Raw genomic sequence first — 25,443 nt, forward strand, 5'->3', positions numbered from 1 at the left:
ATGCCTCCCCTCAAATTCCTTATAATCCCAATAGAGAAGACTACTAAATATTCAGTGCATATAAATACACATATATAAAATTTTTATAAACATTATGAAGAGGGCAGAGTAAGTACAGAGCAGAAATTACACAAACATATTTTATGCAGATATTAATGTAACTAACTAATCATGTTTTCCTTACTTGGTAATTTCTAGAAAAAGTATATTAATCATGAAAAACATTTTAGCAAGACATGGAACTTACACTTCATTCTGAAGAATAATCTTACATAAATAGTTGGGATTATAGAAGCACCCCCTATGTTAGAATTTGCTTAGTGAGAGGCACAAAATAGGATGATAAGTAATATAATAAGAGACATTGTATTTAGGTACTCATTAAAAATTTTGTTGGAACTTGGTAAATTTTCAGTACATTATAATAGTAATTGATTCTAGATGAAGTACATCCTCCTTTGGAAAATTTCACTTTTCAGTGATAATATTATACAATCCAAAGCACTTGTAATTTTAGTATTCATCTTAATCCTACATCACTGTTTTCCTCCCTCAATATTCACTAGATTCATCTCTGTGACATTTCTAAAATGACTTCATTGAAAGTCATGCATATAAAATCATGGTATAATAGAAAACACAAAAGCATTACATTTTTAAAAGCATTGTGCTTTTAAAAGACTGTATGGCTTTTACAAAGAAGCTGTGGTCAAAAGTTTGTCAAGGCCGGCGCCGTGGCTCACTAGGCTAATCCTCCGCCTTGCTGCGCCAGCACACGGGGTTCTAGTTCCGGTCGGGGTGCCGGATTCTGTCCCAGTTGCCCCTCTTCCAGGCCAGCTCTCTGCTGTGGCCAGGGAGTCTAGTGGAGGATGGCCAAAGTCCTTGGGCCCTGCACCCCATGGGAGACCAGGAGAAGTACCTGGCTCCTCCCATTGGATCAGTGCGGTGCGCCGGCCGCAGCGCACCGGCCACGGCGGCCATTGGAGGGTGAACCAACGGCAAAGGAAGACCTTTCTCTCTGTCTCTCTCTCTCACTGTCCACCCTGCCTGTTCAAAAAAAAAAAAAAGTTGGTCAAAAGTGACTTTGTAACTTGACAGGATATGTATTTCAATTTTTGATGGATGAAATATAGATAAATGCATATGGAAGTCAAAAATTGTGATTTTTTTATGAAGTGTTGTTGGTATGGTTGAACGTTTCCATTATAAAATAAATACTACATATTATGAAAGATTTAACTCAGTATTCCACTCATAAGAGTACAAACCAACTTCTTATGGACTTACCCCAAGAACCATGCATTTCCTAGCTTTTGAACTTATAAGGTCCTCAAATAGTGGGGAGTCACTCAATAGAGGTCCTAGGATTTATGTTCTAAGAGAAGGTACTTAACAGTAAATTGAGCCTTCTACTTAACAGTAAATTGAGCCTTTTTTTTCTTATTCACTCCAATGTGTCTGTTAGCTCAGTCATTATACTGTTAAGAAGATTACTGTATTATACTATTAACATAGGAAACTAGATTTAAAGCCAAATTCGATAATGGATTGTATTTTTCTTTCCTTTACTTCTCCCTGTAAAATTTTCATCATTTTATTTTATTTTTTTGAATAAAAAAAAAAAAGATGAGAGGGACCAGCAATGTAGTATAGCATGTTAAGCTACTGTGTGTGAGACCAGCACCCCATATTAAATTTAAATTTGGGTCCCAGCTACACCATTTCTGATTCAGCTCCATGCTAATGCACCTAGGAAAGAAACAGACAATGGCCAAACACTTGGGCCTCTGTGACCCACATGGGAGGCCCAGACAGAGTTTGGACTCCTGGCTTTGTCCTGTCCCAGCTTAAGCTGTTGGAGCCATTTGGAAAGTGAACCAGTGAATGGAAGATTCTCTATCTCTCACTCTGTGTGTGTGTGTGTGTGTGTCACTCTGGCTTTCAAATAAATAAGTAACTCTTAAAAATGAATGAATGAATAAATAAATAAATAAATAACAAATGGAGAAAAACCAGCATCTGTATATACAGAAATTTTTAAAAATCCATGGGACAATAATAATTTGTGATAATCGGAATTTATTATCTGCAAAGAATGTTATTTGTTACAAAAAGTATCTCAGTTAATCTCCAAAATAACTATATGAATTTTTCCATAACACTATTTTATATGAATGATATTTAATGAGGACCATCAAAAATTATGGGATCTATCATACAGAAGAGGAGACTGAATCTCAAAGAACTTAAAATAGCTAGTCTGATATTCTTTTTTATTTTTTTTATTTTTTTAACTTTTATTTAATGAATATAAATTTCCAAAAGTATAGCTTATGGATTACAATGGCTTCCCCCCCTATAACTTCCCTCTCACCTGCAACTAGTCTGATATACTATAGGTAACAATTAGTCATGCCAAGATCAGAATCATGGCATATATGATTCCAAAGATTATTCTCTTTCTACCAAGCCATGCCATGTTTAATATACTTTAAAATATTACTGGAGTAAATAATTTATATTTCTTAGTGTGTTATTAAGTGTGGGGGCACTGTAGCTGAGTGCTATTTTATCCTTTTTAATTTTTATTTTTCATATTTTATTGTGGTAAAAACCCTTGACTGGAGATTCTACCTTCTTAATAAAATGTTAAGTGCTAAAAACAGCACTATTAAATACGGATACAATATTGTGCAAGAGATTTCTGGAATTATTCATCTTGTAAAACTGAAACTTCATGCCTGTTTAACAATGATGTGCTATCATATCCTCTCCTAAGCCCCAGGCTCTCACTCTTCTACCCTCTGTTTCTAAGAGTTTGACTAATTTAGACAGCTAAATGAAATTTAAATGAAACAGTATCGGTATATAATATAAGTGAAGCTATGAACAATTTGTCCTTAAAATAATGCCCTCTGGGTTCATCCAAAATGTCACATATGGCAATTTCTTTCTTTTAAAAAGCTGATTGAATAGGGGCAGATATTGTGGCATAGTGGGTAAAGCTGCTGCCTGTGATGCTGGCATCCTTTATGGGTGCTGGTTTGAAATCTGGCTGCTGATCCAGTTCCCTTCTAATGAGACTGGGAAAACAGTGGAGGACGCCCAAGTGCTTGGGCTCCTGAACCCACATGGGTGACCCATAAAAAGCTCCTGGCTTCAGCCCAGCCCAGCTCTGTTCATTGCAACCTTTTAGGGAGTGAACCAGCAGATGGAAGGTCTGTGCCTCTCTCTCTGTAGCTCTTCCTTCTGAATAAATAAACAAGTCTTTTTAAAAAGCTGAATATTATTCTGATGTATTATTTAGCACACTTTCTGCACTCATTCACCCATTGAGTAAACAGGTTGCTGTTTCTACACTTTGTATGTTGTAAATGATAGTGCAATAAACATGGAACTGCAGACATCTCTGACACATTTATTTTAATTCTCTTGGATATATACCCAAAAGTGGAATTGCTTGCTCATATAGCAGTTCAATTTTTAACTTTTTAAAGAAGCTACATAGTGTTTTCTCCAGTAGCTGCACCAAGTTAAATACTTAGCAACAGTGTACAAGGGTTTCCATTTCTCCATATCCTCAACATCACTTGTTATCTTTTCCCTTTTTGGTAATAATCATCTAACAAAGTATGAAGTGATAGTTCATTGTGATTTTCATTTGTATTTTGTGGTGACTCATGATATTGAGCATCTTTTCATTTCTGTAAGCCATTTGTGGGTATTCTTTGGAGAAAAGTCTTTTCAATTCATTTGCCAATTTTAAATCAGGTTTTTTTTAATTGTCTTGTAAGAATTCTTTGTATATTTTGGATATTAACAGCTACATAGGGTTGGAAAATGCTTTCCTGATTCTATATGTTGCCTTTTCACTCTGTCGATTGTTTTCTTTGCTTGCATTTTTTTTTAATTTTATGTAGTAGTGGTATCCAAGACTGGTATCCTCTCTTCAAACTTTAGCTCAAAACACCATTGCTAAAGCTCTTGCCTTGGCTCATTGATGAAACTAGGCCCATGCAGTAAGAGTCAAGGTTAAGAGACATAGAAAAAATATTTTTCTTTTTCTTCATGTAGGAAAATAAAGCAATGGAATATATTTGACCAGGCAGAGGCCCAGTTCTAGCATGCCACCAGTGAAAAGAACTGATCACTCTCTGCACATGCTGTTCTAACAAATATATACCCTAGATTATAGGTGTGGAAGGCTGAGTCAAAGTGGGTAAAGCATGCTAATCCCACTCTCTCCTTCCTCCCTGCAATGTAAGGAAACTCAAAGATATGCAAGAGAATACATATAGAGAGATAAAAGAAATGAACAAATCAATGAGTGACATGAATGAAAATATTACTAAGGAGATATAACAAATTAAGGAGAACTAAATAAAAATTTTAGAGATTAAATCTTCAATAAGTGAAATTAAAAATACAATAGAGAGCTTTAATACCAGAATAGACCAAGTGGAGGAAAGAATTACTGACTTCGAGGACAAGAATTTTGAAATATCACAATCAGACAAAAAAAAGAGAATACAATTAAAAAGAATAAAGAAAGGCTACACAAAGTATTGGGATATCATTAAACTACCAAATATTCATATTATAGGCATTTCTGAAGGAAAAGAAAAGGAGAAAAGCACTGAGAACCTGCTAAATGAAACAATAGAAATTTCCCAGGTCTTGAAAGAGACATGGACATCCAGATAGAAGAAGCTCAAAGAACCTCAAGCCTACTGAGACAAAAAAGGCCTTCTACAAGGCATGTCATCATCAAACTGTCAGAAACTGTCAAACACAAGCAGAGAACCCTAAAGACAGTAAGAGAAAAATGTTAATTTGCATATAAAGGAAAACCAATTATATTACTATGATCCTTTTTAGTGGAAACCCTAAAGGCCAGAAGAGAGTAGAATGATATATTTAAGGTCTTAAAAAAAAAAAAAAACTTCCAACCAAGCATATTATATCAAGTGAAACTATCCTTCAATAGTGAGGGAGAAATAAAGTATTTTTCAGATCTGCAAAAACTGAGAGAATTCACCGCCACCACAGCAGCCTTACAAGACATTGTGAAGGGCATCTTGCATTACAGTAATATTGAAAACTCATGACACCACCAAATTCACTAACAGAGCAGGTAGAATCATTATCTGCTCAATAAAATGACAGGTCTTAGTTCTTATCTATCAATAATAACCCTGAATATAAATGGATTAAATTCATCAGCCAAAAGACTTAGATTGGCTGGATGGATAAAATCCATGACCCCACTACATGCTGCCTACAAGAAATTCACTTTACAAACAAGGATACAACAGAATTAAATTGAAGGCTTGGAAAAAGATATATCAGGCAAATGGAAACAAAAAGAAAGCAGACATAGCTATTCTGATACCAGATAAAACAGACTTTAAATCAAAAACTGTAAAAAGAGATAAAGAAGGACATTATATTGACAGACTCCAATACAATAAATAGTGGGTGACTTCAACAACCCTCTCTCAGCAATGGACAGGCTGTCCAAACCAAAAAATCAATAATAGTACGTTAGAGTTGAAACATATATTGAGCAAATGGACCTAACAGACATTTACAGGACATTTCAACCAACAGCTACAGTACACACATTCTTCTTATTTTCTAGTATAAAACACATATTAGGCCACAAATCAATTCTCAGCAAATTTCAAAAGATTCAAATCATACCATGTATCTTGTTAGACCATAAGGGAATTAAACTAGAAATCAACCAAAAGAAGAACAGCAGAACACTCATAAACACTTGAAAATTAAACAGCATCCTATGAATGATCAAGGGTCGTTGAAGAAATTAAAAAGGAAACAAAAAAACCCTTGAAATAACGAAAATGAGAATACAACATATAAAAACTTGTTGCATACAGCAAAAGCAGTATTAAGAGGGAAGTTTATAACATTAAGTCCTTACATCAAAATAGAGAAATGTCTCAAATTAAAGATCTAATGATGCATCTTGAAAACTTAGGAAAATAAGAACAAACCAAACCCACACCAGCACTAGACAAGTAATAATAAGAATCATAGCAGAAATAACTGAAATTGAAACTAAAAAAGCAGTACTTTGAAAGATTAACAAAATAAGAAGTTGGTTTTTTGAGAAGATAAACAAAATAGCAAATCTCTAGCCAGACTAACAAAGAAAAAATAGAAAAAAAACACAAATAATTAAAATTAGAGATGAAAAAGGAGACATTACAACTGACACCACTGAAATATAAAGGATTTTAAAAAGCTACAATGAAGAACAATATGCTAATACACTGGAAAACCTCAAATAAATGAATAAATTCCTGATTCAAATAATCTATCAAAATTAAATCAAGATGATATAGACAATCTAAATAGAGCCATTAATCAAAAGTCTTCCATCAAGGAAAAGTCTGAGACTTGATGGCTTTACTACTGAAATCTACAAAACACTCAAAGAGGATGTAACTGTAATACTCTTCATGCTATTCCAAAACACTGAACAGGATGTAACTCTGCCAAACTCCTTTTATGATGCCAGTACTACTTTGGTGTCCAAATCAAAGACACAACATGGAAAGAAAACTACAAGCCCATATCCTTAATGAACATAAATGCCAAGATATCAGCAAAAAACTAGAAAATCGAATCCAAAACCACCTAAAATGATATACCATGATCAAACGGAATTTATCCCAGAAATGAGAGGGTGATTCAACATTCACGAATCAATACACATCATAAATCACATCAATATAATTAAGGACAAAAACTATATGGTCATCTCAACAGATGAAAAGAAAGCATTTATACTAAGATTCAACAGCCCTTCATGATAAAAATCCTCCACAAATTTGGTATAGAAGGAACATTCCTCAAAATATAAAAGCTAAATATCACAAACCAACAGCTAAATGGGGAAAAACTGAAAGCATTTTCCCTCAGATCTGGAACAAGATTTCTCACTACTCTTATTCAATATGGTACAGGAAGTTTTAGTGAGAGAAATGAGGGAGGAGAAGGATATAAAGGGTATAAAATTTAGGAAAGAGGAAATAAAATTATCCATGTTTGCATATTACATGATGTTGTACATGGAAAAATCTAAACACTCTACCAAAAAGGTGTTAGAACTGATAAACCAACTCAGTAAAGTTGCAGGTTACAAAATAAACATAAAAAAAAATCTTGTTTGTATGCTAATTATGAACTCACAGAAAGAGAAATCAAGAAAGAAATCATATTCACAACAGCCAGAAAAAATCAAATATTTAGGAAATAAATCAACCAAGTATCTGAAATATCTCTACAATGAAAATTATCAAACATTGATGAAAGAAACAATGGACTCAAAAATTGATATTCCTTGATCATGAATCAGAAAAATAAATACCATCAAAATGTCTATACTACCTAAAACAATTTATAGATTCATTTCAATCCCTATCAAAATACCAATGACATCCTTTACAGAGAGTTAGAAAAAAAATCTTAAAATTCGTATGGTATCACAAAAGACCCAGAATAGCCAAAGTGATCCTAAGTAAGAAAACAGGCTGGAGGCATCACGACGATACCTGATTTCAAAGAATACTATAAAGCTATAGTAATTATACAGCTTGATATTGGCATAAAATCTGATACATAGATCAAGTGAATAGAATACATAGCACAGAATTTAATCCATGTACACACATCTATATGAATTTTTTAAATTTTTTTAAAATTTTATTTTATTTTTGTCAGGCAGAGTGGACAGTGAGAGAGAGACAGAAAGGTTTTCCTTTTCCATTGGTTCACCCTGCAATGGCCGCTGCGGCCGGCGCACCACACTGATCCGAAGCCGGGAGCCAGGTTCTTCCTCCTGGTCTCCCATGGGGTGCAGGGCCCAAGGACTTTGGCCATCCTCCACTGCACTCCCGGGCCACAGCAGAGAGCTGGACTGGAAGAGGAGCAACCGGAATAGAATCCGGCGCCCAGACCAGGACTAGAACCCAGGGTGCCAGCGCCACAGGCGGAGGATTAGCCTATTGAGCCAGGGCGCCGGCCTCATCGATATGATTTTTGACAAAATGTTCAGACCATACAGTGAAGTAAAGATAGTCTCTTCAACAAATAGTGCTAGCAAAACTGTATATATATATATATATATATATATACACATATATATTAGATTCATACCTCTCAACATAATACATATATATATACATAAGTAATACATATATATATTAGATTCATACCTCTCACCAAAAGTAAACTCAAGATGAATCAAATACCTAAATTTTTTAAAGATTTATTCATTTATTTGAAAGTCAGAGTTACACAGAGAAAGGAGAGGCAGAGAGAGAGAGAGAGAGAGAGAGGTCTTCCATCTGATGGTTCACTCACCAATTGGCCACAATGGCCGGAGCTGCACTGATCTGACGCTAGGAGCCAGGAGTTTCTTCCGGGTCTTCCATGGGGGTGCAGGGACCCAAGGACTTGGGCCATCTTATACTGCTCAAAGACCTAAATTTAAGACCTGGGACCATGGAGTTGCTGGAAGAAAATGTAGGGGAAACACTGTAAAACATTGATGTAGGGGATGACTTCTTGGACAAGACCCCCAAAGCACAAGCAAAAAAAGCAAAAATAAACACATGGGAGTATATCAAACTCAGAGGCTTTATCACAGCAAAGGAAATGATCAATAGTGTGAAGAGACATCCAACAAAAATGGGAAAAAATATCTGCTAACCACCTATCTGACAAAAGATTAATATCCTGAATATATCAGCAACTTAAAAAACTTAACAAAAAATAAACAACCAATCTAGTTGGAAAATGGGCAAAGGACTTCAATAGTCAGTTCTCAAAAGAAGAAAAATATATCAAGAAAATGCAAATCAGGGCCAGCGCCGCGGCTCAATACGCTAATCCTCCACCTAGCGGCGCCGGCACACCGGGTTCTAGTCCTGGTCATGGCGCCGGATTCTGTCCCGGTTGCCCCTCTTCCAGGCCAGCTCTCTGCTATGGCCCAGGAGGGCAGTGGAGGATGGCCCAAGTCCTTGGGCCCTGCACCCCATGGGAGACCAGGAGAAGCACCTGGCTCCTGCCTTCGGATCAGCCCGGTGCGCCAGCCGCAGCACGCCAGCCGTGGCTGCCATTGGAGGGTGAACCAATGGCAAAGGAAGACCTTTCTCTCTGTTCTCTCTCTCTCACTATCCACTCTGCCTGTCAAAAAAAATGCAAATCAGAACCTGATTGGGATGTCATCTCACCCCTGTCAGAATGAATAAAATCCAAAACACAGAGAGTAACAAATGCTCATGAGGATATGGACAAGGGGAACACTTACACGCTCCTGGTGGGAATGTAAATTAGTGCATCCACTCTGGAAAACAGTGTGGAGATTTCTTTCAAAGTTAGAAATAAGCTTGCCATATGATCCAGAAATCCCACTACTGGGTATATACTCGAAAGTCTTGAACACTATGTATTAAAAAAAAAAAAAAACTGCATCACCATGTTTATAGCAGCACTGTTCACAATAGTCAAAATCTGCAACTGACCAAGGTGTTCATCTCAGGTGAATGGATAAAGAAAACGCGCTACTTATATATCCAATGGAATATTACTTCACTATAAAAAAGAATGAAATTCTAGTATTTGTACCATAATGGACACAACTGGAGGACATCATGTTGAGTGAAATAAGCCATACAGAGAAAGACAAATATTATGTGTTCTCCATTATATGTAGGGGCTAAAATTTAAGAGACAAACACAAAAAGAAACAGAAAAAAAAAAGAGGAAAAAAGGAGAAAAAATTCTGTGTGAATCATATTGATGCAAATATAGTTTTGGAAAACTTTGTTTTATATCTTTTTTAAACCAATGATTAACAATGTTGTACTACTGTAGTTTTAATCATCTGTGAGTACTTAAGTTTCACTGTATATGGGTGCAATGGTCATTTTTCAATTCAATTATTGTTTATATCCATTGTTTATATTCTCATTGAACTAGGTTATTTTCGCTTTGTACTTGTTGAACTTCTTATTTGGTGAAGTATTAAAAGTCTTTTTGCTATAATGTAATTTTAACATGTTATCTCAAAAACTAAAACAGAGATAAAGAGGTGAGAGGGAGAGAGAGGGAGGCAGGTGAAAGGAGCGGCCGAGAGCCACCATAAAAATGGCCTTAATAAAATAGAAAAACAGAGACAAAAAGTTCCAGAGACGGCCTTGGGAAATGGGGGAGTAAACTGGTTCACAGAGAAAGCAGTTAGCTACTAACCAGAGATACGGGCAACAGAACATCCTGCTATGTATATAAGCCCCCTCCCCCGTGCTTGCTCAAGCTTAACAAAGAAACTGCAAGGCACGTAAGGCACGTAGCAACCCGCTTCCCTTCCCCAACGACCCCCTCCCCTGGTGTACCCCTTTAACCTAGTACTTTTCCACTGACATTACCGCTTTCAAACTGCCATATAAGGCCAGTTGCTGAGAATTATCCAATAGACTTACGCCACCCTATAGTATGTTAATTTTGTGGTTTTGCCCTTTAAAAACTGTGTAAAATGATTGTTCGGGGCTCCTCTCTGCCCCCGCTGCTTGCAGCAGCCAGAAGAGGGCCCATTTGCGCAAATGAAATAAAACTGCCTCTGCTTTTTGCATCGTCTGGTCTGGAGTCTGTGTTTCTGGGGTCGTCACAAAAGGACACCGCTTTTGGGGTCCTTCATTGGGGGCTCGTCCGGGATTTGGGGGACCCCAGACTCCCACACTCCATTGGCCTGACGGAGGTAAGTTTGCTTACTTGTGTATTATTGTAATTGTGGTTTGTACTGTTTGTCTTTGTCTGCCAGGGCGACGTGGAATCCGTCCTGGGGCGCCTGTACAGGCTCAGTATTGAGAATACTGGACCAGTGGGGGAGACAGACGTGTCCTGAGACCCCTGGTTCAACCCTGGAGGACGCTCCAGTGGTGGTCTGGGAAGGAGGGAAAGAGGGAATTTCCCTTCTTCCAGGGGAGAGCCTGGCCAGACGGCCACTCCCTTCTGATAGTTTCGGTTTTGTCTAGGTCTGTTGCTGCGCGGCTTGTGATTTGTGTTCTGTGTGTCGCTGTTTTTGTTGTCCTTTATTTCTTACTGTCTCCCCCATCTGTGGGCATGGGGCAACAATTAACAACACCTTTAAGCCTGACTCTAGGACACTGGAAGGAGGTTCGAGAGATCGCCTGCAGTTTGTCGATAAAAATGAAAAATTGTGGTAACAAAGTGTCTGGACTACTCATTCTGTTTTTGTATTATGTACTAACTCTATCCCTATTATTAACAGGAATGCTTGAGCAAATTATGCTTGATTTGCTTGACAAAAGAATGTAAATCAAAATATGCCGCAAATAGTTAAAATTCCACAAACCTGCAAAAATGTAACAAGTACAGATAATAAGAAGCTAATTCTCCCTCAGATATGTTTCAATTTATCCTTAAAACACATTGAATATTATTGTGTTTGATTGCTAAATGTATACTTGTATGAAAAATTTGTATTGTATTCTTATGATGTGTTAATTATGTCTATCTCTCAATGCAACCCTAGGGCCAAATGTAAGGACAAATTTTTGGGATGGAGAGGCTTGTACCTAGATTTGGCTCTGGTAACCAAGAAACTTTGCTGCCGAATGACCTTCTCCTGCTCCTTGGGAGCCTGGCCAGTTCCCGGGGAGGAGGATAAAGGAATGTTTTCTGATAAACAGGTGGGCATGCTTCATGTCTTGGCTCTCTGGCCAAGACCCAAGATGGGACGCACTGCTTGCCTAAAATCTTGGCAATGAGCCACCCTTGTCCTTGGAGGCTTTAAGGGGGAGCCGGAGCAAGCCTCTGCTGCTGCTGTTTCATTTCGGGGGAACACGCAGTCAAGCTGAATGTTAAATGTGCCCGTGATGATTACTAATAATGTTTAATCCTCAGTATGGATCCTTCTCCGGAGCTGTGTGAAGATTGCCTAGTGATGCCCACAGTACTATAAATTCTACAAAACATAAGTACAACGTGGACATGATCAATTGGCTACTGTGATTGAGGTGTTCTGTGACAGTCCCTTTAATGAGAAATTAACAAAATGGATTAATAACAGGACATTCAGGACCTGCCACTCTGCTTGGTATGTCATTACAAAAATCATCAAGGAGGGCTATGCCTGATAAATGAGGGTGCTATAAATGTGGGCATCAGGGACATGTTCAAAAATTGTCCAAAAGTCAAAGATCAAAATAAGGCTCCTCCTGAAATTTTCCCCCTGTGGTATAGGGGAAGGCATTGGGCCAATAAATGTCACTCCAAAACTGATAAAAAAAAATAAGGTAATTCATTAAAGAACAGAATTCAGGAAACTGGAAGCGGGGCCAGCCTCAGGCCCTCCCTACAGGGATCAGTGGACTGTCTTGCTATAGTATCATTAAAGCCATGGAGCCATGTTTATTGCAACATTCTGTTAATCTATGCTCCTTTACCATCTTTCCTGTAAATAATCTTAGTGTGCACTACAAGGCTTGCAGCGTATTTCTTGCAGATTAAACTAAAAGCAACTAAGTCTGTGCACAGCAGACAGCTGAAAAGTAATTTGCTGTCACAAATTGGCGTAGTTGGCAGGATCCGCAAGTATACAAAACAATGCCTTTCTTTAAAAAAAAAAAAAAAAAAAAAAAACACTAAAGTTGCATGTGTAATCTGTGATGTTCCTGGCTGGAAAGAACTTCAGTTTGCCTGTTTGGTAAAGGAATGGGCTCTCTGCTCAGGATTGAGTGAGAATTGGGATGGCAAGTTACGGAGTGCACAGCCTCCACAAGTTATTGAGGTTTTGCAATCAGTGCCTGTGGAAAAGAGAAATAAACTACAGGCTTTGGAGAGGTGAGGATGGATTTTGTTATCTACATACTGATACATGTGCAAACAATTAAAAAAAAACAGTACAAAATATATGTAAATTGGAAAAAATGCTGCCCTTTGGAGTCAAACTGCTAGGTAGTGGTAAAAAAAATTATATCAAGCCTCTGTAATAACTAAGGTTATTCAGTGTTAACAATACAGAATTCCAGGTGGACATGAGAAAATATCTAAAACAGTAAAAAATTATGTTAGTGCTGGAGTGATGATTCCCATAATCACTAAAAGAAATTATCTAATTTGCCATGTTAAGAAACCAGGTGAAACCTGGAGAATGACTGTGGATTACAGGAAATTGAACAAAGTTACTTTCCCATTGACTACTGCAGTCCCAGATTCCATAATTTTGATGTAAAAGGTCACAAACATAAAAGCATGTTCTTGATAAGGAAAGTTAAAAGGAAGAGATATTTTTAATAAAAGAAGGACATGGCTTGTAAAAATTGTTTATCTTAATGGCTGGTTTATACTGGAATGAAAAAAAAGGGGGGGGAGAGAAAGGTTTGAGCAAGTTACAGAAGGTATGAGAAAGTTGCAAAATGTTATGAAAAGAAATTTTTGGTTACAAAACTATTAGTCTATTTTCTTTGACATAAAATCAAAATCTGATCCTCTGTTAAAGCAATGAGTTAAAGTAATCTATTATGTTCTCTTGATGTCTCTGTTAAATTCTAACTGTTTAAAAACAGATGCAAAAAGAGCAATGGTAAAATGGAGGAATCCTACCACCAATCAATGGAATGGACCTGATCCAGTACTGGTATGGGACATGGGCTCCTAAGGGATGGGTTTTTCTATGTAACCAACATGCCTTTACATCATTAGCCTCTGATAACTTCTGCAATTGCTCCCTGGGCCGTGTGGCCCTGATGCTAACATCTGTATTTACAGCAGCGGATAGAGCACGTCAGTGGCGTGCTTTACCTGAAGACTACAATAACAACGTCATCCTAATAGGAGAGGACACTGCCCTTGCCATGGCTGTATCAGTAGTAAGTGTTCCTGGACTGGCTTTTGGAAATAATCGTGGACTATGAAGGCTTACATGTTTGGTGACCAAAACAATTAATCCTACTGCTACTACACTGTCCAATATAGCCAAAGAATTGGATCAAGTTCACTCAGGAGTGCTTTTAAGCCATGCAGCTAACAATTACTTGCTGTTAAAAGATCATATAAGCTGTAAATCTGTACCTGGGGGATGTTGTTTTAACATTACTAACAATGTGCCATATATAGAGTCTGTTATTGATAAACTTAAGAGTAAAATGCAACATATGTTTATTACTAACCCACTATTCATTTAAAGGGTTTCAATGGATTCATTGGTTATTAATGCTGGCTGGACCACTGCTGCTTTTCCCACTTTGTATGGGATGTCTTCCATGTGGGGAGCAACTCGGACTAGACTAAGTTACTGGAATTAAGACTTATTCTATGCATCTGCTCTCCCACAATATGGCGCTGGGAGAGGAGGAAACAGCTTCTACATAGCTGCTTCCAGTTCAACCAATAAACTGTAGGACCTGCTCCTGATTGGAGGAGAGCAGCGTACTCGGCGTGTGGGTAGCAGAGTTGGGATTGATGGAAGAGGACTATAAAGGAGGAGAGAGACAACATGCACCAGGAACATCTAAGGGGAACATCTATCTGAAGGAACACCTGTGCAGCCCCCGAGAGAGCCGGCCGGCGGTGTGCCGCTCCCCCACGGAAGTGGGGAAAGTGGCTAGGGGGAACCGCCCTTCCATGGAGGTGGAAGGGACGGTAGCCAACCCGGGAAGAACCAGCAGCAAACCCAGGGAGGGCCGAGCAGACAAAAGAACAGCGCAGGGTCCTATGTCGTTCCTCCACGAAGACGGGGAGCAACATAATGGTGCCGTGACTCGGATATGAAGCCTAGGCAGCATTTAGTGTCGTTCCTCCATGAAGAGGGGGAGCGACATAATGGTGCCGTGACTCGGATATGAAGCCTAGGCAGGGTTTAGTGTCGTTCCTCCATGAAGAGGGGGAGTGACATTCCGTGTGTTCTGCATTTTATGCTGACTTCCCTATAGTATGAATGGACTGAGATTCATCATTTAAAACTTCGTACCAAGCCTCCTTTGTAATCAAAATAATTGATATTTGGCTGTATGTTTCATCTCTCACCTAATGTTGGGCTGGAATGGTACTCAATGACGGGTAAGACGCTCAGCATCCTGTACCAACCTAAGACAGGGCTCTAGGCCAAGCTGCCAGAGTTACTGATGACGGGTAGGGACAGAGATGACTGAGGGCAACCTAAGACAGAGGCCATTCTCAATTAAATAAAAAAAGGGGGAGATGTGGGGACCCATGGCTGGCCATGGACCCACATGCTAAGGCCTGGCTTGCTGATCATTGGCATTAGTCCTCACGCAACGGTATCAAGCCCTGGCCACCAGTGACCGTATTGAAACCCCTCATTAACGGGCACACAATTTTAGGATTAAAATTAGTTCAAAGAAAAAAATGGAGGAATGAAAGGAGCGGCCGAGAGCCACCATAAAAATGGCCTTAATAAAATAGAAAAACAGAGACAAAAAGTTCCAGAGACGGCCTTGGGAAATGGGGGAGTAAACTGGTTCACAGAGAAAGCAGTTAGCTACTAACCAGAGATACGGGCAACAGAACATCCTGCTATGTATATAAGCCCCCTCCCCTGTGCTTGCTCAAGCTTAACAAAGAAACTGCAAGGCACGTAGCAACCCGCTTCCCTTCCCCAACGACCCCCTCCCCTGGTGTACCCCTTTGACCTAGTACTTTTCCACTGACATTACCGCTTTCAAACTGCCATATAAGGCCAGTTGCTGAGAATTATCCAATAGACTTACGCCACCCTATAGTATGTTAATTTTGTTGTTTTGCCCTTTAAAAACTGTGTAAAATGATTGTTCGGGGCTCCTCTCTGCCCCCGCTGCTTGCGGCAGCCAGAAGAGGGCCCATTTGCGCAAATGAAATAAAACTGCCTCTGCTTTTTGCATCGTCTGGTCTGGAGTCTGTGTTTCTGGGGTCGTCACAAAAGGACACCGCTTTTGGGGTCCTTCAGGAGGGATGGTAGGAGGAAGGGAATATCATTACGTTCTTATAATTTTATCTACAAATCAAGTTGAATCAGTTAATAACTAGTGAAAATTAAAATATTTTTTAAAGTTGAACTAAAACTACTGCCTGTTTTATGATCAAGTTTCTCCTTTCCTGCTTCACCTAGCTCTAAACTTTTGAACTAAATTACTGAAGTTATACTTCTCACTAGCTTATCAGTCACTGTCCAGAGATTTCAGTTTTGCAAATGAAGTAAAGTCTCGTGCTACTATTGCAACTCATCATATAGCTGTTCCATCTGACTTAGAATGCAATAGATCATATGGAAATGTGATCATATTACACTTAAAATATCTTATACTGAAGCAAGCTTTTAGTCTAGCATTTAAGGTGTAGGTTAAGGATCTGGAATTGTGGCCTAATGTGTTAAACTGCTGCTTGAGAGGCTGCCATCCCATATTGGAGTACTGGTTCAAATCCCCACTCCTCTGCTTCTGATCCAGCTCCCTGCAAATGCACTTACGGACAGCATCAGATGAGGGCCCGAGTACATAGGTCCCTGCCACCCAGGTGGGAGACCTGAATGGAGTTTCTGGGTCCTGGTTTCAGCCTGGCCCACCTTTGGCTCTTACAGCCATTTGGGAAGTGAACCATTGGAAGCAAGATTCTCTCTGTCTCTCCCCCTTCTCTCTGTCATTTTGCCTTTCAAATAAACAAATAAATGTTATCAGTTAGGGTACCTGTGTACCACATAGGAGTACCTGGATTTGATATGCAGCTCCTGACTCCAGCTTCCTGCTAATGCATACCCTAGGAAGCAGCAGATGATGGCTCAAGAAATTGAGTCCCTGACATCTGCATAGGAAACCTGGACTGAGTTCTGAGCTTTAGGTTCAGCCTGGCCCTGTCCCAACTGGGAATTTGGGGAATGAGGCAGAAGATAAGATCTCTCTCTCTCCCTCTCTCTTCCTGTGTCTCTCTCTGCCTCTGAAACAAACACATTTTTAAAATAGTAAAATAACATACCTCATTGCCAATGGAATTTCCAATTTACCTTATTAATTTATCTCCTGCCATTAACCAACTTATGTTTTAGCTTGAGCCACACCAAAGTACACACCAATCTCCAGATATACCTTTTTCCCTGTCTAAAATGTCTTTCCCCAGTTTCTCCACATAGAAAACTTACATATTCTTCATTTTGTGGCTCATCTGATTGAACTAAATTAGACATTTAAAGTGACCCAAGGGAAAAGTGATGTTGAATTAGTGAATTTCTTTCAATATATGCCAGACTTTAAAGAAGTTGATTTTAACAAAAGGCAGTATTCTGTCTCAGCAGAGAACACTTGTCATAGACATCTATTTTCCAGGACATCATAAGATTAGTCAAGACAAGCTAAACTTTGTAGTGGGATGTTTTTACATAAATTCCACTTGTGGGTTAAAAGATTTGAAGTAAAAGATCTTCGAAGGGCAAGGACATATGGATAAACTATGTCATTCAAATTCCATCTGATGACATTGCAAAAAGTGGAAATTAGATGGTATTAATTATTCATATGACAATGAAGTATGAGTTAATATCCTCCTTAGTTCCTAGGCAGAAAAACTCAGGATAATGCTGTATTTTTCAGAGATTCTTGCATAAGCTTGAGTTTGAAAGAAGTAAAGCTGGAAGAGTGTGCCTGAAACATTTGTTAAAAATAAAAAAAAATCCCATTATATTTTCTTACAAAGGTCTTTCTTAAAGATTTATTTATTTGAAAGGCAGAGTTACAGAGAGGCAGAGGCAGAGGCAGAGACAGAGAGAGAGAGAGAGAGAGACAGAGAGAGAGATCTTCCATCTGCTGGTTCACTCCCCAGATGTCTGCAAAGGCCTGAGCTGGACTGATCTGCAGCCAGGAGCTAGGAGATTCTTCCAGGTCTCCCACGTGGGTGCAGGGGCTCAAGGACTTGGGCCATCTTCCACTGCTTTCCCAGGCCATAGCAGAGAGCTGGATCGGAACTGGAGCAGCCAAGACTCAAACTGGCGCCCATATGGATGCTGGCACTGCAGGCGGTGGCTCTACCCAGTACGCCACAGCGCCGCCCATTTGCCACTCTTTAACGTGACAATTTATCTGTGCACAGCTGTGCTTTTAAAGTACAATTTGTGGGTTGTCATTTAAAAGTTTAAAAAGATTTTGAAATATAACTGATTTGCAATGTTATGATTTATATGCAAGGTATTTGCACCATTAGGAATAGATAAACTAGAAAGTTGTGGACATATTTATGAAACTATTACCAAAGGAATTATCATTTTATAAAGAGAGATCAGCCGGCGCCGTGGCTCAATAGGCTAATCCTCCACCTTGCGGCGCCGGCACACCGGGTTCTAGTCCCGGTTGGGGCACCGGATTCTGTCCCGGTTGCCCCTCTTCCAGGCCAGCTCTCTGCTATGGCCAGGGAGTGCAGTGGAGGATGGCCCAGGTGCTTGGGCCCTGCACCCCATGGGAGACCAGGAAAAGCACCTGGCTCCTGGCTCCTGCCAGGATCAGCGCGGTGCGCCGGCTGCAGCGGCGGCCATTGGAGGGTGAACCAGCGGCAAAGGAAGACCTTTCTCTCTCTGTCTCTCTCTCTCACTGTCCACTCTGCCTGTCAAAAAAAAAAAAAAAAAAAAAAAAAAAAAATAAAGAGAGATCAATGCCATCCCATCTCTATGCAACCACTGAGCCAACTCACTATAAGTAAGAAACAATATTTTTATTTTTAAGGATAAGTATGATCAAATGACTTCAGCTTCTAGAGAAACAGGTTGTTCAGAATCAGAGGACGATTTTTTAAAGATTTAAATTTTAAATTTAAATTTAAAATTTTAAATTTTAAATTTATTTCTTGGAAAGAGAGAAAAGGAGAGACACAGAAATCTTGCATCTGGTGGTTCACTCCTCAAATGGCCATAATGTACAAGACCAGTTAAGGTCCATGCCAGGAGCCCAGAACGCTATTCAGGCCTCCCACATGAGTGGTATGGGCCTAAGTACTTGGGCCATCTGCTGCTGCTGCCTTACGCACATTACCTGGGAGCTAGATTGGAAGCAGAAAAGCCAGGCTTCAAACTGTCACTCTGACATGGGTTACTGGCTTTGCAAGCAGTTGCTTAACCCACTACATCACAAGGCTGGGCCTGAGGGGACAATTTTAATCAAACTAACATCAACAGTAATGGAGAAATAGTAAAATTATAAATACCTATGAGCCATCTGGCATAGCAAAGTTTTAACTTTCTGGTTAAAAACTACAGTAGTCAAGGAGGAAAGGATGTTACTAATGCCTAATGTTACTACTTCACTATCTTTGTTATGTTTTTTTTAGTATTCTATAACTATATGCAACAACGACCTAAGTAGAAGTTAGACCATAATAATTTTTGCCATAAAAAACAGTCTTTTGACACAGATTGTTTCTTACCTTTTACTATTTAATATTGTCTATAAAAATATGTTCTGAGAATTTAAAGTAAACACAAAAGATAGTTCTGCTCTGAAAATATTACTATACATTCAGAATAAAGAAAAAGTTATACTTATTTCCACTTTAGAAACACATTTTTAAAAAACTGTTTTTTAAAGATTTAGTTATTTATTTGAAAGGCAGAGCTATACAGAGAGAGGATAGGCAGGAGAGGTCCTCCATCTGCTGGTCCACTCCCCAGATAGCTGCAATGGTCGGAGCTGTGCCAAGAACTTCCTGGGCCTCCCACATGGGTGCAGGGGCCCAGGGACGTGGGCCATCTTCTACTGCTTTCCCAGGCAATAGCAGAGAGCTGGATCGGAAGTGGAGCAGCCGGGACTCAAACTGGCACCCATATGGTACTGCAGGTGGCGGCTTTACCTGCTACGCCACAGTGCCAGCACCCCCCCTCCAATATTTTTTTTAAAATCAAGGAATCCAGTTAGGTTTTAAACAAATTATCTTTTCACTTCAGATATTTTAACATTATAAGCCACATTATTTCCATTTTAAAAATAGGGAGTATATAAATTGAATTGCATTAAACTAGATATATGTAAGTCACACAAAAATGGTAACTTTTATTAGTATAGTTGTCAATTTGTATTAACCTCTAAAGACAGTGATCACATTCATACTTTTATTTACATATGAAGCTATCAGTTCAGTATTATTCTATTTTACAAATGAATTAAAGCAATTTTATTCTTAGAACTACCACAAAGTCTCTACAAAACCAAAATTAGAATCCTAAATAATTTGTAAATATCTACAAAAAGTGAATACAATAATCTTAATCCTTTCTCAAATATTTTGGGATCAACTAAACTTGTATAGTTTTGAATTAAACTAGTATTTAAACACCTTCTTTGTATCAAGCACTTTATTTGAATATTCTATAATTTTATCATTCATCATCAGTTCTGCGATGTGCACATTACTACCTCTGTTCACAGAGGAAATACTAAATCTTAGAATAATTGTATTAATTTCCCAGTGTCACACAGTCAGTAAGTAACAAAGCTATAGTTTTAATCGTGTTGGGCTCCAGGTCTCATACTTCTTCTGCAATAACGTTGCTTTAAAAAAAAAAAAGATTTATTTGAGAGGCAGGGTTACAGAGAGAGATAGGGGAGACAGAGATCTTCCATCCGCTGATTCACTTCCCAAATTGCCACAATGGCCAGAGCTGGGCTGACCCAAAGCCAGGAGCCAGGAGCTTCTTCCAGGTCTTTCATATGGGTGCAGGGACCCAAGCATTTAGGCCATCTTCCACTGCTTTTTTTATAATTTGACAGGTAGAGCCATAGACACTGAGAGGGAGAGTCCGAGAGAAAGGTCTTCCATCCATTGATTCACCCCCGAAATGGCCACAATGGCCAGAGCTGCACTGATCTGAAGCCAGGAGCCAGGTGCTTCCTCCTGGCCTCCCATGCAGGTTCAGGGGCCCAAGCACTTGGGCCATCCTCCACTGCCTTCCTGGGCCACAGCAGAGATCTGCACTTGAAGAGGAGCAGCCAGGACTACAACCGGTGCCCATATGGGATACCAGCCCTGCAGGCTGAGGATTAACCAAGTGAACCATGGCGCTGGCCCCTTCTACTGCTTTCCCAGGCCATTAGCAGGGAGCTAGATCTGAAGTAGAGCAGCCAGGACTCAACCTGGCACCCATATGGGATGACAGCACCATAGGCAGAGGCTTAACCTAGTATGCCACAGCACCAGCCCCTATCGTTGCTTTTGATAAGCAGTAAAAAAATGATTCTAATGGAATACTTCTTTAAAAAATCCAATTAGACTGGTTGTGTGCAGATGTGTAGACATGGCTAAGCCTAATATGAGCTTAAACTGAGACCTTTAAAATGAAATATTTTTGAATGATTAATAAATAAATATTAGTTGGTATATATTAAGGAAATGTTTTAAATAGTCAGTTTTACACATGGCAGTTACTTAACTCTAAAAATCAAAATACATTTAAAATTCAATGTAATTGATGTCACAAGATCATTAACAATTATGTCATGCAAACTAATGATTCCAGAAATCAATATGTAATGTTGCAACACTCAAAAGTTACAGGAGTAACTAATTACCAAGGCTAACAAATTGTCAATTAATGTCTTGATATAAATACTGTGAAAATCTGTTCAACTTAATGATTTAAAGATTATGAAAGGGTCTCAAAACTATTTTTTTAGCATTAATTACTCTATTCCAACTGAAAAACAGTTCTCACATAATTGTTTGTGGGGTGTTACAAACACAACATGACCAAATAAAATGGCATGGTATTGAAATAGGAGAATTACAAAACCTATCACTTAACAATGATAAATATAAATCATCCACACAAATACAGTTTAGTAACTGAAATGGGAAAAATTGATAATATACAATAGCAAGCATTACTTTGTTAGGTATGACATTAAGTTGACATTCTAGGAAATTATTTCAATTTTTAATTTATATGCCTATTATAATTTCCTCCTCCAAAATGGCACACGAATGAGGATGAAACTATCTTAAGTTTCAACTTTCTAGTAAAGTAAATAATATTTTGATGGGAAAAAATGATCACCTTAAAATTTTGTTATGTGTATACACATGATCTCAGGTGAATTTATAAAGTATATAGTAAAGTCTTAAAGTACAAACGCTTGATAAAATATACTTTAAATGGTGTATGCTGTGCTACAAGAAAGCGATCAAAAACAAAATTTGTCTTTTGTTAACTGGAGAGTATCATTGCTTATGGCATTTATCACCTCTTGCCTGCATGGTGCAAAAGTCTTCTAATTGATCTCTCAAAATCCATTTCCTCCTGACAATTCTTGTGCTGGTGACACTGATTTTTCCTGAAAACATAGCCATACTATCTTTTGTTATCCTTCCTTTAAAACTTCCTAAATCCCTTTCTCACTGCCAAAGAAATGGCCTCTAAGATTAATTGCAGTCTAATCTTCTGACCCATTCCCTCCAATGCAACTGAAGCACTCAGAAATTCCCAAAGCTGGTTGGGACAGTTTGAAAACCACTGACTTATAGAATGTAATTTCCATTCCTCAGCACAGAAATCAACATCTTTCCAAATCTGAGCCAAAATTTTCAGCCTCATTCTTGCAATATGCATCCCATCATTCTTCCCATGACACAGGTGCACTATACATTGCACACACTAACCTTATAATTTGATGCCTTTATTCATGCTGTTTACTTGGTTTTCAATGATCATTTCTCTTTTTCTTCAGAGAAAACCCTCAAAATTCAGCTCACTCATCTATCATTTGTTTCACTATGCTCCCAATGAATGTGTACATTCCCTACAAAAATACAGTTTTGGCATTTGTTTATTCAGTTAGGATATAAATTAAATAAATCAGTTATTAGGGTTTTTTTATTCACTTTTAATTCATTGTGTCTAGTAGCATATGGGGATGTAAGATGCTGTGTTTAAAAATCCTTTAAAATTCATGAAATGTCATTTATTCCATAAGTGTGTGTAAAAGAATTGAACTAGAGCTTGTGAGACCATGTAATATTCTCCAGATTTGCCGCCAAATAATTCTGTGATTCACAGTGGAGAAGTCACACAGCCTGTTGGTTTCAATTTCATTATTATAATAACGACATCTTCCAGTTTTGATCGCTGTGGTTGTGTATTTCCAGCATAGCATACAATTTTCGAGATCACGGGGTATATTCTTTTCATTTTATAGATGGATAAACTCAATCTAGAAAGATGATTTTACTTAACCAAGCACATGAACCTGGTTAATATGCATTAACTGAAGAACAAATGTCCTAATTCTTGAAACTAGCCTTGTTTCAATTTTTACTTCTTTATTTATTCATCTGGAATATATTTATTATCTCATAATTGCAGGCTCTTTCTATTGTTTTTTACTTGTTACTTTTTTCATTAGTATTTTTATAAATAAATTATTTTATTCGCCATTGTATACAATCTTCCTTTTTAGTCAAACATTTCTTGGTGATTGAAGCATAACCAATTAATAGATTTCACATACATAACCTGTTGACTATATTAACACAACACTCACATTTATTCATAAGCATACATATGTATGCACACACACATACATATATAAGCTATAAACATGTGCTAAGTACAAAGTTTTCACCTTAAGTCTATATATTACCTAGGTTTCTCAATTCTAAAAATGGTTGACTTTTATCTGCAATGTGCAAGCCATCTTCATCTTTGGAACTCTCTTGCTCACTAATTGTATGTCTGTGGTTTTGTTGGAAAAGGAGGATGTTTTGGGTCAGTGTTGCATTGCAGTGGGTTAAGCTCCTGTTTGCAACACTAGCATCCTGTATCAGAGTGCTCGTTAAAGTTCCAGCTGTTCTGCTTCCAATCCAGCTTCCTGTTAATGTACCCATGAAGGCAGCAAAATATAGCCCAAGTACTTGGACCTCTGTCACCTACATGGGAGAACTGGAAGGAGCTCTTGGCCCCTGGCTTCAATCCCAACCATTGTAGCCATTTAGAGAGTGGACCAGAAGGAGGAAGATCTCTCTCCCTCTCTTATAAATAAATAAATAAATAAATTTTTAATAGGAGATGTTGTATAGATTAACTAATTTGCTATCACACTAACAATATGTGTTATATACACATTTGTGCAAATATACATGAGTGAATAGAAGATGAAACCAGGTGAAGAGAGTATCAATAGAAAAGAGATGCATTACTTTTCCTATCAAAGCTGTATCTAAAGTCAGAGCCCCAAGGACTTTTCTCTTTTTAAGCTAAATATAATATAGTTTAAGTTCAGGAAGTGTTATGCTATTTTCATACTGTGCGCCAATGATGCCACTAGTAAAAATCTAAAAATCTTAGTATCTGTTAATTGAAGAATGTACAGCAATATGTATGTGGAAAGTGAATAATTATAATTTGCTGGAAATGTGATATTCTGTCAAGCAATCTCTTTCATTTTTACTAGGTTGAACCTGTCATGAAACCATCAGAATTATAGGTGTATCTCTTCCAGGAACTCCATAAACTTAGATAACCCATCTTCAGTTCTTGACGAAAATTAGTTTTGTAAAATTCCATATAATTAAACTCACTCTCACTACAGTGTCTGTGGTTTTGCAAGCAGAGGAGAGAAAAAAAGGGAAAAATAAGGAGGAGAGAAAGGAAAGGGAGAAAGGAAAAGAAGAGATGTTTACCTAATATGAAGAAAAGGCTATCTGTGGATGCAGTGTTTTTCACTATTAGATTAATATAAGAAATTCACAATGTCTACTACACGGAATCTAGAATGTGGGTGAAATAGTTTTCTGAGAAATAATCCACAGGTCTCAAAAGCATAAATCTAAAATTAGCTAGGTGAAAGTATTCTCTGTTCATCCTGATTGAAACACTATAGGTGTTTGAGATGTGTAAGTGATCATTTATGATTAGAATGATCTGGGAAGAGGCAAGGACAAAAAGCCTTAGATCCATGTTAACCCTTCACCTACATACAGCAAGCAGGCCCCCATTTATCTGCCCTGCTAATACAGCCCCACCAGGCCTTGACCAGCCCTGCCCTGCCTGGATTGCTGGACACTCCATTCTCTAAAGAGTCCAGCTGGGGCAGGCATTGTGGCATGGCAGGTAAAGCCGCTGCCTGCAGTGCCAGCATCCCATATGTGTGCCGGTTCTTATCCCGGATGCTCCACTTCTGATCCAGCTCTCTGCTATGCCTCAGAAAGCAGTAGATGGCCCAAGTCCTTGGGCCCCTGCACTCATATGGGAGACCTGGAAGAAGCTCCTGGTTCCTGGCTTCGGATCAGCTCAGCTCCGGCCATTGCGGTCATCTGGGGAGTGAACTAGCGGATGGAAGACCTTTGTCTCTCTCTGCCTCTGTGTCTCTGTAATTCTGCCTTTCAAATAAATAAATCTTTAAAAAAAAAAAAGAATCTAGCTACCAGCCT

The sequence above is a fragment of the Oryctolagus cuniculus genome, chromosome X, assembly GCF_964237555.1.
Source record: "Oryctolagus cuniculus chromosome X, mOryCun1.1, whole genome shotgun sequence".
NCBI classification, from domain to species: Eukaryota; Metazoa; Chordata; class Mammalia; order Lagomorpha; family Leporidae; genus Oryctolagus; species Oryctolagus cuniculus.